This window comes from Delphinapterus leucas, chromosome 12 (genome assembly GCF_059928025.1).
Source record: "Delphinapterus leucas isolate spDelLeu-1000000601 "Yukka" chromosome 12, BTC_Dleu_Yukka2, whole genome shotgun sequence".
NCBI lineage: Eukaryota > Metazoa > Chordata > Mammalia > Artiodactyla > Monodontidae > Delphinapterus > Delphinapterus leucas.
Window position 1 is genome coordinate 30,518,882 of NC_143140.1, and position 11,838 is coordinate 30,530,719.

An 11,838-nucleotide genomic window follows, 5' to 3' on the forward strand; every position below is an offset into this window, starting at 1 on the left:
CCGCCGCCCCGCCCGCCGCCGGGGCCCGGGACCCGCGGCCGGGGACTCACCTCGCCAGAGAACTTTGCGTCCTTTTCCGCCTCCTCTTCCCCGCGTCCTCCCGGTCCGCAGCCTGGGAGGGGGGTCACCGAAAGCTCGCGGAGAGGACGCGCATCACATGGCAGCACGTTCCCAGCCCCCCGAGTGTGCCGGGAAGGGGGAGGGGAAGGGTCGAGGGGAGGCCGGGGAGAAAGCGAGAGCCCGGCGGCAGCGGGAGTGGGCAGGCGGGGTGACTAGGGCGGCGGCGGGCGCTCGCGTTAGCGCTGCTGCGACCGCAGCCCGGGCGTGCACGGTCGCTGCTGCCGCTGCTGCTGCTGCTGCTGCTGCTGAGGCGGCGGCTGCTCGGCGCTGTTTGCTCCGGGCCGCTCGGCTCCCGCTCTCCCCGGAACGCCCACACTCTCAATCGCTACATTGTTGACATTCGGCGCTGACGTCACCCGCTCCCCATTCACAATAACTTTACGGGAGCCGGGCAGCGCACCTCCCCGGCCGCTGGGGCGCCGTACGCCCGGCGACTAGCGTAAACCGCTCCGCGAATGGCGCTCCGGGGGCTGGGGCGGGGGACGGGGGGCGGGCGCGCGCTCGGCCCGCTCGCGGGAGGGGGCGCGCCTCACGCTGCCGCCGCCGCACTCCCCGCTTTGTGCGGCCGCGCGGCCTGGAGAGCCCCTTGCTCAGGGCCCGCCGGCCGCCCGGCTCGGTCCGGCCTTGCCCGCGACTCGCAGGAGCCTTGAAAGGCCAGGGCTGGGGGCTAGTGGGGTGGGAGGAGAGGTGAGGGCTGGTGTGGCACCTGGGGAGGGGCGGCAGAGCCCAGGGCACTAGACCGAGGAACGGGAGCCAGACCTCGAGACCTGGGATTCCGGGGTTGTCTAGCGTTTCCCAGGAGGGTCAGGAAAAGATGCTCCACGGGCCCCTCGAAGCTGACCGGTCCCCCTCTTGGGAGGGGGTGGGGCGAGGAAGAGCAGCTTCTGACCTAACACTGATATTGACGTTTGAATCCTTTCCAGGAGGGCCTCGGCCTGTCCCACCGAGGGAGCCTCTAAGTCCCCACGCCAGGGTTTTAGAAGGGGCGCGAGCAATCGCGAAGCTCACTAAAAAGCCTACCTCCCAGCTGCAAATCCTCAGCTCCTGACGGGTTCCAACCTCCCCCCTGCCGCCCACTCGGGAGGCCGCCAGGGTGTTGCTGCTGCACTTTAAGGCCATCGTGTGGCTGCCCTGTCGGAAGAAAGCTTGATGGTAGTAAGGGTTTTACAGAAATTAGGACTTCGACTGAACGAACATTTGCAATAGAAGAAGGTTGTGTTAGCGTAGTGCTGGTGCCTGCCACTTTATGCCTGTCGAGGCCACGTTCTCTGAACACCTATAACTTGGGCGCCTTGTGTACAGGCAGTACCGTATTCTTACATGTGGTGCTGATCTTTAATGAATATTATAAAACTTTGGCTCGCTCAACTGAGAGAAGGATCATAAATTCCCCTCCCCCCCCCATAAGATGTGCACTGGCCTATGCTGAGGAAGCAGTGAAGCGCTGCCCTGGGAGTCTCGTGATATCAGCCAAAGTGTTGCTCTGAACCACCTTCGTTTGAGGGCAGAGTTTTAAAAGGCCCCACTTTGAACGTCTGCGTGGAAAGCTAAGCGATGGCGGAAGGGAAGCGGAAGATGCCAAGGTAATTTTTCTAACAGCATTGCAGAGATTCAGTGGGTAGGTCGAGACCCACACTGGGAGTTTTCCTTTGCTAGCATCTCCAGTTTTCAGATGAACAGAGGTCTCTGAGTTAGGAGGGGTCCTCAGTCTCCTGACTGTGGGTCTGGTGCCCCCTTTGACAAATCGCCCTGCTTGTGAGGTCCCTGACTGGCCTCAGGGCAAGGGCAGAGGATCCTGATGACCCCCGATCTGCCTTGACGGGACCATTTCTTATAGTCTTATGAACAGTGATGTTTCTGCATTCCTCATTCTTGTAAGCATGTGAGTGTCAATGCGATAACTTTTTGCGTTTTTGTAGGGCCAAGAAATGTTTTTCTCACAAGATCCAGGCTTGAGACCCTGTGAGGGTCCAGTAAATTCATTTCTCTTCAAACTGGCCGTGGCCGCCCAGCTGTGAATGGAGTTGGGTGCATCAGCATGGGGTGTGGAGAGGGCGTGGAAGGGGGCACCACAAGCCCATGTTGCCACCTTGCTTCTGGTCCCAGATGGATGCAACAAAGGCTATTAGGTCATTTCAGTTAGTCTATTTGCCAAAGACTCAGACTGGAGCTTTCTTAGTTTGAAATTCTCAAGTATGGAATGGGACAGCAATTACAGGTGAAAAAAACAAATGCAACCATGATAGGTTGTATTATTTAGTCATTCAGGGAGGTTGAACTAGGCCAGGCTGATCTCTAAGGTCACGTCCAGTAGTGCAATTATGTGCCTCTGCGGCTGTACTAAGAAAAAATCTCTGCCTTTGAGGAGCTGGAAGTCTGGTAGGGAGTTCGTTATTGCATTTTCAAAGTTAGAAGTGGGTAATTTGCATTAAAGCCTCTAAAGCGTATTCAGAATTACATGAAATTTGGATGGTAAATCAAGAACTGGACGCTTTTACCAGAACTGCTGCAGAAGTTAGGCTGTGGATGGCCTTAGCACTCTCGTCGTGGACATTTGCCAGCCATTCCCTGGGTTTACAGTGCTTCTCTGGGCACTTCAGGCTTTTACAATGTGAAACAGATGCAGGTCCTTCCCTCTGTATATTCATGGCGGTAACTTGTGTAGAGGTCAATTTATTTCCCGTGCCTGCAACATTCAACATTTCCTGATAGACTTTTTTTTCCCTACATAATGAGATGTGTGTGCTGATCCAGAATATGGGCTTCATCTGTGATGCATTTCTAAGGCAGGATACGATTTCCAGGGACAATAATTTGTACCATAACATTGAAGTCAGTAAACTTTATCCCTATAAATCTCCTTGATTTTATCAAATAGAATAGGAAAGATTAAAATATGCAGGAAACAAAAAGATGAGCAAAGGAAGACAGAAGAAAGAAGTGAGCAGTTCCCAAGTCTTTGATGTTTTTGCTCTCCAGCACCCTCTTATAGGATTTGAGGATGTTGAGAAGATATAATGGGTTTTCTTAGGCAGAATTTGAAATGTGGTACCTTCAACGAGGTAGCAGGACAAAGCATAAATGAGACACAGCAGGACAGAGTTAACATCAGATGAGAGAGAATGGAGTGAGATGTTTAGAGGGAGGGTACCAAAGTCAGGAGGAGCCAGTGCACTGAAGGAAGTTCTGTTAAGAAGAAACTGAGTTCTACCCATTGGGCAAATTCCTCAGAATTATGACTGAGGATTATGATTTCAAAACCAGATGTTTTCAAGTGTATCTAAACCATAATACCCCAGCTCAGTACTGCACAGGTGACACCTGGGGAAACTGGTGAAATCTGGATAGCTTTGAGTGGTGTTTTGTTCAAAAATTATTGAGCCACCTATATGTGGCAGGCACTGTTCTACAAGCTGGCATGCAGAATTCTCATTCTAGTGATGAGATGGGATGGGGGAGGGAGACAGAAAATGAACTGACTATATATATATATATATGTATATATATGTATATATATATGTATATATATATGTCGAGTTGTATGTTGTAATATCTGGAGGTGAAGAGTGTGCTATGAAATCAAATAAAATAGGAGCTCAGGAGTGCCAGGGGTGGGGCCACTCTTAGGTAGGGTGGTTGGGTCAGAGAAGTTGTCCCTGATGAGGGGGCATTTGAGCAGAGATACGAATGAAGTGAGGGGATGAGCTCTGCAGCTATCCTAGGGAAAAGCTTTTCAGATACGGAGAAGATCAGGTGCAAAGGTAGAGTGGACTGAGGTAGACTGGACTTGGCATGCTCCAGGGACACCAAAGGGGCCACAGTGCCTGATGCAGAAGAGCAAGAAGGAGCGTAGCAGGAGATGATGCCAGAGGGCTAGCCAGTAGGTTCTAGTTCAGGGGAAATTTACAGGGGTTTCTGCAGAGAGAGAACATGACCTGGCCTCAACTCCTAAAAGATCATTTCGTTTGCTAAGTCGAGGGGAGGACAAAAGAGGGAGCACAGAGACCACTTAGGAAGCTATTGAGATAGACCAAGAGGGAGGGGATGGTAATTTGGACTGTAATGATAGCTATAAATGGAATCTAGATATATATTCAAAGTAAACTAGACAGGATTTATTGACAATTCGACTGTGGGATGTGAGAGAAAGCGGAGTCAAAGGAAACCCTAGACTGGCCTAAATAACTGACTAACAGAGATTCCGTTTCATGAGATGGGGAAGGCTACAGGAGGAGCAGGTATGGGGGGAAGTTGAAGCGTTTGCATCTGGATAAAGTAAACTTCAGATGCCTGTCGACATCTAAGTGAAAACGTCGAGCAGACAATTAAACGTGGGAATTGAGACTTCAAGAGAGAGGTCCAGACTAGAGATGGATATCTCTGTGTCATCAACATAGAGAATCTGTTAACATGGGCGAAGAAAAGAAGAGGTCTGAGGACGAGACCTGGGGCATGCCAACATTAATAGGTCAGAAGATGAAGAAAATGAAGATCTGGCCAAAGTAGCTGAGAAACAGCACCAGTGAGAGAGAAGGGGAGAGGGGAGTGTAGCATCCTAGAAGCCAAGTAACGTAGGATGTTTCGAAAAGCAGGGGGTAATCCGCTGTGTCAGTGCTGCTGGTGGCTGTTACTGATGAGAACATACCATTGATTTTTAATGATCTGAGGGCATTGGTGTCTTTGACGGAGGGGAGTGGTAGGGACTCACCCTGGCTGGAGTGGATTTGAGAGAGACTGGGAGGAGAGGATGTAGAGGCAATGGATATGGACCACACTCTAGAGGAGCTTTGCTGTGAAAGACAAAATGGGGACATGGTTAGAGGGCGATGAGAGAAATTAGAGCTTGTTGGTGGGAATAATCCAGTCAAGAGGGGAAACTGTTGAAGCCAAGAGAGAGTGGTTAACTTTTGGAGTGAAGTACTTGAGTCAGGTGGGGCCAGTTCATCCCCACAAGAGGAGGGAAGGCAGCTCAGGTGGGGATGCTCGGGGATGCTGGTATGGGGTGGTAGGAGATGCTGAGAGTCCTTATCTGAATGATTCTGTTTTCTTAGGGGACTCAGAAGCAAGGAGATCAGCTGATGGTGGAGGAGGGATGGGTGCTGGAGTTGGAGGAGAGAGAAAAAGTGGACCAGTGCAGGGCGAGGTAGCAGGAGTGCTGGGCAGCACAGACGAAGTTTGAGGGTTGCTGCTAGAGTCTTTGTGGACATGCCACTGCCAGGAAGAGTTATTTCTCATTGTATAAAACCTCATACAAGTTTTGAAAAATAATCAGTGTATTCCAGACTAGAGAGCACTGTAATTTTCCGGAGTAACTAGGATCATGCAGAAATTTTACTTCTAGCTATTGTTAAATTTGGCTGGCAGCCTTTTTGCTTTATTTTTTTTTTTTTTTTGGCTGCGTTGGGTCTTCGTTGCTGTGTAGTCTTTCTCTAGTTGCGGTGAGCGGAGCAGGGGGCTGCTCTTCCTTTTGGTGCACGGGCTTCTCACTGTGGTGGCTTCTCTTGTTGTGGAGCACGGGCTCTAGGCACGTGGGCTTCAGTAGTTCCAGCACGTGGGCTCAGTAGTTGTGGCTCGTGGGCTCTAGAGCACAGGCTCTGTAGTTGTGGTGCACGGGCTTAGTTGCTCCACGGCATGTGGGATCTTCCTGGACCAGGGCTCGAACCAGTGTCCCCTGCATTGGCAGGCGGATTCTTAACCACTGCACCACCAGGAAAGCCCCCGTTTTGCTTTTTAATGACACATCCCTCTTATTTATCCCACCTTTATCTCCCCCAAGATCACCTCAGTTCCTAAAAAGGACTTTGGAAATAGTCCTTAAGAAGAAAAAATGTTCTTACATCATTATCTATGGTAACATAGCCCAAGATCTTCTATTGCAATGAAGAATTGATGCCACATGAAATTTAAGTGAAATAGACTAATTCTTCTTTATGCACAATTGAATATCTCTTGTGCCGATGAGAGATGAAAAATTAGAAAACACTGGATCTTATCCTTAAGGAACTTAAATTTAGGTGGGGAGTCAAAGCTAACGTAAGTTAAACAATTAACAAATGCAGTGATTTTATATTTAATTACTTTTATTAATTATTTCATCTATTGCTCATAATTAATATTTAAAATTATTCACATAGAGATTGTATTTATTGGAATTTATACTATTGGAAATATTGACTATTCAGAAAGGTTTTTTTGGTATAAAAGCAAAAAGAAAATAGAAAAATCTAAATGCCTTACAGCAGAGAATTAGCTGAATAAGTGGTGGCTCATATATAAAATTGAATATCATGGATTCATCAAAAATGATGTTGAAGAAGTACGTATACTGGTATTTCAATGCTTTATTAGTACATTTTTTTAAATTGCAAAGCAGTATTATCCCCAAAGTGGAAAAATTGTCTAAGCATCCATAGAAAAAAGTGTGGAAGGATATACAGACAGTGTTAAAGTAGTTCCCTCAAGATGAAGAGCTTATGAGTGGTTTTTCTTTTTGCTTAACTGGTTTTTAATTTTTTTCTCTAATATAAATGTATTACTTCTGTAATAAAGAAAGCCAATAAAAGTTATAAAATTCAAGATGTGTATAATTAAATTCTAATAAGAACTTAAGTGTTGTAGGTGTTAAGAGGAAAAAAATTTATGAGGGCTGAAACAGCGAGGAAGGTTTTCACCGAGAAGGTGGAATTTTGAGTTGAGCGTCAAGGCTGGGAAGGATTCAGAGAGGAGGGAAAGTGGCTGGACATTCAACACAAAAGGATCCCCAGAGGCTGGACTTTGGTCTGACCAAAGCTTCCATGTGTTGGAGTGTTAGGAAGGAGTGAGACGTTATGACGTCAAGAAAGGAGATCAGAAAGTTATGGGAGGGCTTCCCTGGTGGCGCAGTGGTTGAGAGTCTGCCTGCCGATGCAGGGGACGCGGGTTCGTGCCCCAGTCCGGGAAGATCCCACATGCCGCAGAGCGGCTGGGCCCGTGAGCCATGGGCGCTGAGCCTGCATGTCCGGAGCCTGTGCTCCGCAACGGGAGAGGCCACAACAGTGAGAGGCTCGCGTACCGCAAAAAAAAAAAAAAAAAAAAAAAAGAAAAAGAAAGAAAGTTATGGGAGGAACTGCCTGCTGTGACAGCCAGCAAGGAGCCCTCAGGTACTGCAGCGAGGAAGGGCCATTGTTGTGGTGACAAGTTTTTCAAGACACAGGTTTTTCCTTCCTTTCCCCTCTCATTGGCCAAAACCTTGTATCTGTTAGCAAGCAATCACTTACCTGCCTGCCTTCCCTTCTTGTAGACATTCCTTGGTTCCTTGATTCTGAAGGACAAGGAGATTTTGTCAGACACAGAGGTTGGAAGGTCATTCCTGGCAGGAAAATTGGAGTAGTGAGAGTCCAGGAATTGTAGAATGTAAGAAGTATTGATAATAGTCAGCAGCAGAGCGTGAGACTAGAGAGGTAGGCGTGGACCAGAAGCATGAAGATTTGATTTTATCCATAGGGCATAATGCCTCTTCAACTTTTCCAGGGAAATGCTCGTAATGACAGAGGAAATAGGTTGCTAATAGCTAGGGATCCCAGAACATGGCCCCAAATGGCCTTCTCCAAGCACAAAGTGTCTTTGACGTCTCCTGTTATATGTTAAAAATTAAACTGAACTTCTGTTGTTCTGTATGGTGAATATGAGTTGATTTTAATATAAACTCTTTTTAAAATAATTTGTGACCATCAGGATTATAAATTCCTCTCCCAGGGACTTCCCTGGTGGCGCAGTGGTTAAGAATCCGCCTGCCAATGCAGGGGACACGGATTTGAGCCCTGGTCTGGGAAGATCCCACATGCCACGGAGCAACTAAGCCCGTGAGCCACAACTACTGAAGCCCGTGCTCCTCAGGAAGAGAAGCCACCGCAATGAGAAGCCCGCCCACCGCAATGAAGAGTTGCCCCCACTCACGGCAACTAGAGAAAGTCCGTGCACAGCAACAAAGACCCCATGCAGCCAAGAATAAACAAAATAAATAAATTTTTAAAATTCTTCTCCAACACTCAAAATCTTTGATTAAAATTACACAAGAGGGAAGAGATATGGGGACATATGTATATGTATAACTGATTCACTTTGTGATAAAGCAGAAACTAACACACCATTATAAAGCAATTATACTCCAATAAAGATGTTTTAAAAAAAAATTAATGCACTGCAGGAAAATCCTCTGAGTTTATCTTGTGCCTTCAGAGTTGCCCAGAGATACTGGAGAGTCTGGCTGGATGGCTTTCAATGACCAGTTTCCAGCTGTCAAAGAGGCATAATCAGTTTGGGTTTTAGAAAGAACACAGCATTGGCAGCATGAAGGGGCCTGAGGAGATGGAGACAATAGCAGAAATCCAGGGACAAGATGATGGGAGCCCAAACCAAGGCAGCGAGTGGGGCTGAATCCAGGAGGAGGGGGTGGATTGAAAGATATTCAAGACGTAGGGGTCATTTGCATGAGGGACTTGAGGGAGAGAGAGGAACGACCAGAGGGAAGAACCAATCCTGGGATGTAGGGGGAGGGAAAAATCACTCTGGAAAGTGGTGGAGTGAAAAGGAAGGAGGGCCAGGGCTGGAACTCTGAGAACAGCTGTGTTGAGGATGGGTGTGGGCAGGATAGGAATGGAGCGATTAGGAGGGGAGATGGTCCAGAGACTGACACATCAAGGAAAGCAAGGAGGACTCTTCAAGAAGGGGTCTGAGAACAGCATCCCATGACAAGAAAAGGTCCAGGGAGACAGCAGGGAGGTTCTAGACCCACTTCAGGGGGAGGGGAGAATGAATGGGAAAAGTGGGTCCCTGGAGAGACAGGGAGGTAGGAACCTGTGTGAAGAAAGAGGCTGGGCAGTCCAGTCTCTGGACCAACTCCCCTCCTGATTGCTCCATTCCTGTCCTGCCCACACCCATCCCCAACACAGCTGTTCTCAGAGGCTGGAAAGGATGGAGCAGATAAAGGCAGAAGCACTGGATATGAAGGAGGAAACACGGCGAGAATCCAGAACTCCAGGCAGGCAGGAGTGGCTGTGGGTGGACAGGAGAAAGGCAGACACTTGTGCTCATTTTGAGCATTAAACGTAGTTTGGGGACAGAAGGAGGATTATCAGATATCTACTCTGAAAAGTGGAACCTGAAACCTAACTGGATTGTCACCAAAGAAAGGACAATGGTAAGATTTTGAAGCTTCAGGATGAGAGTTGGGGATAAGAAGTAAGAAAACTGAGGTTGAGAGCTGGATTTTTTTTTTTCACCTGGGAAACAGGGAAGGAGGTGATGAGTTCAACGCTCAAATAAGCAAAATATAGTAATAATAATCAGAGTAATAATAATACTATTGCTTTCCTTTCCCCTTTCTAAAAAACGTAATTCTAACAATGTTCTCTTTTCCCCCCTCAAAGCTTGTTGTGATACCTAGCTTTTTCTTAAATAGATAAATGAGTAAATAAAATGTAAATATCCATCTCTTCATTTTGCCCACCTCAAAAAGATGTTTGTGGTCAATAAACTGATTATTTTCACCAATCATTACATCTTTGCTTAAGGACCTTGAAAAAGTCTGGCTGTAGACAGAAGTAATCTGACTATTTTTGGATGACTATGAAAAGAAAGCCTTGATGATTTTATTCTAATACAAATGTACTTGAACTTGAAATATTTTTCCTCAATCCAGCTTCTGAGTTTTTGAGGGGCACAGAGCTGAGTTCGCTAATTCTATAGCAGTTTCCCCCCAAAATATATGACTATACTTATAGTTCCTAATCTGTTTTTAAAAACAAACCTGTTTATGTGATATAACTACACAAGGGCATCCAACCTGAACGCTGGTGACAGCGGAGAGCTGGTCAGCACAGCTGTCCTGCGCCCACATGGATGCGTCAGGCACGGTGCCTGTATGGATGACCGAGCTCTGGGCCTCGTCTGTCTCTCCATTTTCCGGAGATGCTTCCTACAAGCAGTCTCCCTCAGCACCGCACACCCAGGCTCACCTCACTGCACTTCAGAGGGTAGGTGTGTGTGGAAACCCGGTGACTCGTGCCCAGACTTAAATGGGGTGTTGCATGATTTTGCAGATGGATGAAAACACTGAGGCCCTGTGTTTGTTCCAGTTTCACTTCAGCACCCTCTGGATTTACGGCTTTGCCCAGGTCTGTCATCGCCAGCCAAATCCTGTTGGTAAGTTTCCTCCATCCTTCATTTTCTGAGGCTGGAAAGGGCGGTGTGAAGGTTGGTCTAGGAGTGTCTCGGGATCGTGCTGGGCTGTGATCCAGAGAAAGGGACCCAGATTCCCATATCTGATGACCAATTCGTGCGATCCAAAGCAGATACTGAATCAGAATGTTTGCTTATTAGTGTATTATAATCTCTAGCGGGTTATTTTCAGGATAGCCTAGTTCACTCTGGAGAGAGCAGAAACGAAACACTAAAAATTCTTTTCTCTCAAACTTTCCTGTTTCAAATTCAGTGATAGACAGCATGTTTCTCTTCCTTTTTGACCTCAACCTCACCTGTGGGTTCCTTTCAATCATAGAGAATGTCTTTGAAAAATAGCTTATTTGGACATAATTTCAAACTTTTGGGAAGCATGCAAGATTAATACACAGAACTCCCGTATCACCTCCCCCGAGATATCCCAGTTGTTCATATTTTGACACACTTGTGTGTTCTCGCTCTCTTTCTCCCCCACCCCTTCTATCTATAGATATCCACATACACACCCATTATTATTATTCTTTTTCTGAATATTTGAAAGCAAGTTTCAGCATGATGCCCATCAACCCCTAAATATACCAGAGGGTATTTTCAAAAGGTAACAACTCTGTCCTACACACAATGCAGCATCGAAATCAGGAAGTCAGCATTGCTGCCAGCCAATCCAGAGATCGTATTCAAATTTCACCAGCTGCCCCAACAACGTCTTTTCCTTTTCTGGTCCAAGATCCAATTCAGGATCCCTGGTTGCATTTAGTTGCCGCATTTCTTTGTTCTCCTTCCATCTGGACCAGCTCCCTGGTGATGTCTCCTCAACCCCTGCCCCACCACTGCCTCCAGGGAAAGGGCCAGGAAGGGGGAAAGGAAGCGTGACAATACTCCTTTTGACTGTTATTTGATTCAAAGTGTTGGTACTAAATTTATTGAGCTGTTCATTTAAGATTTGTGCAATCTTTGTAAGTTATGTCTCAGTTTTTTTTTAAAAAAAAAGGAGAAATAACCAGGTGAAAACAAATGTTTGTACCTCGTGGATAATTAATAAAGCATCCCAAGTGAATGACGATCCCTCACCTCACAAGGACTTTGCATATGCTGTTCTCTTTGCCTCTTTTCTTCCCCAGCAAACTCCTATTCATCCCGCTCTGCACTTACTGAAACTTTTCCCGACCCCCCCAGGTCAGAGCTGCTTTATGTGTACCTTGGACCCAATCCTTTGCAGCATTCATTACATTTATATTCCACTCCTCTTTTTAAATGTATTTTTTAAATTGTGGTAAAATGCACATAACATTTACCATCTTAAATATTTTTAAGTGTAGTGTTCAGTAATGTTGGGTACGTTCCCATTGTTGTGCAACCATCACCACCATCCAGCTCCAGAACTCTTTGCATCTTGCAAAATGGAAACTCTGTATCCAGAATCAACTCCCTTTTCTTCCCTCCTCTCAGCCCTTTGCACCCTCTCTTCTCCCTTTTTTCTCTATGAATTTGACTACTCTA

The 11,838-nt window shown here is 46.9% G+C and overlaps 1 protein-coding gene across 1 annotated transcript in view; it reads right to left on the reverse strand.

The window, feature by feature from the left end:
• BACH2 (BACH transcriptional regulator 2) overlaps positions 1-472 on the reverse strand; it is a 360,814-nt gene extending 360,342 nt beyond the window's left edge. The window contains exon 1 of the mRNA XM_022552705.3: positions 51-472. The gene's annotated coding sequence lies outside the window, so the exon portion shown is untranslated. The remainder of the gene's footprint in view (positions 1-50) is intronic.
• Positions 473-11,838: the final 11,366 nt, after the last annotated feature.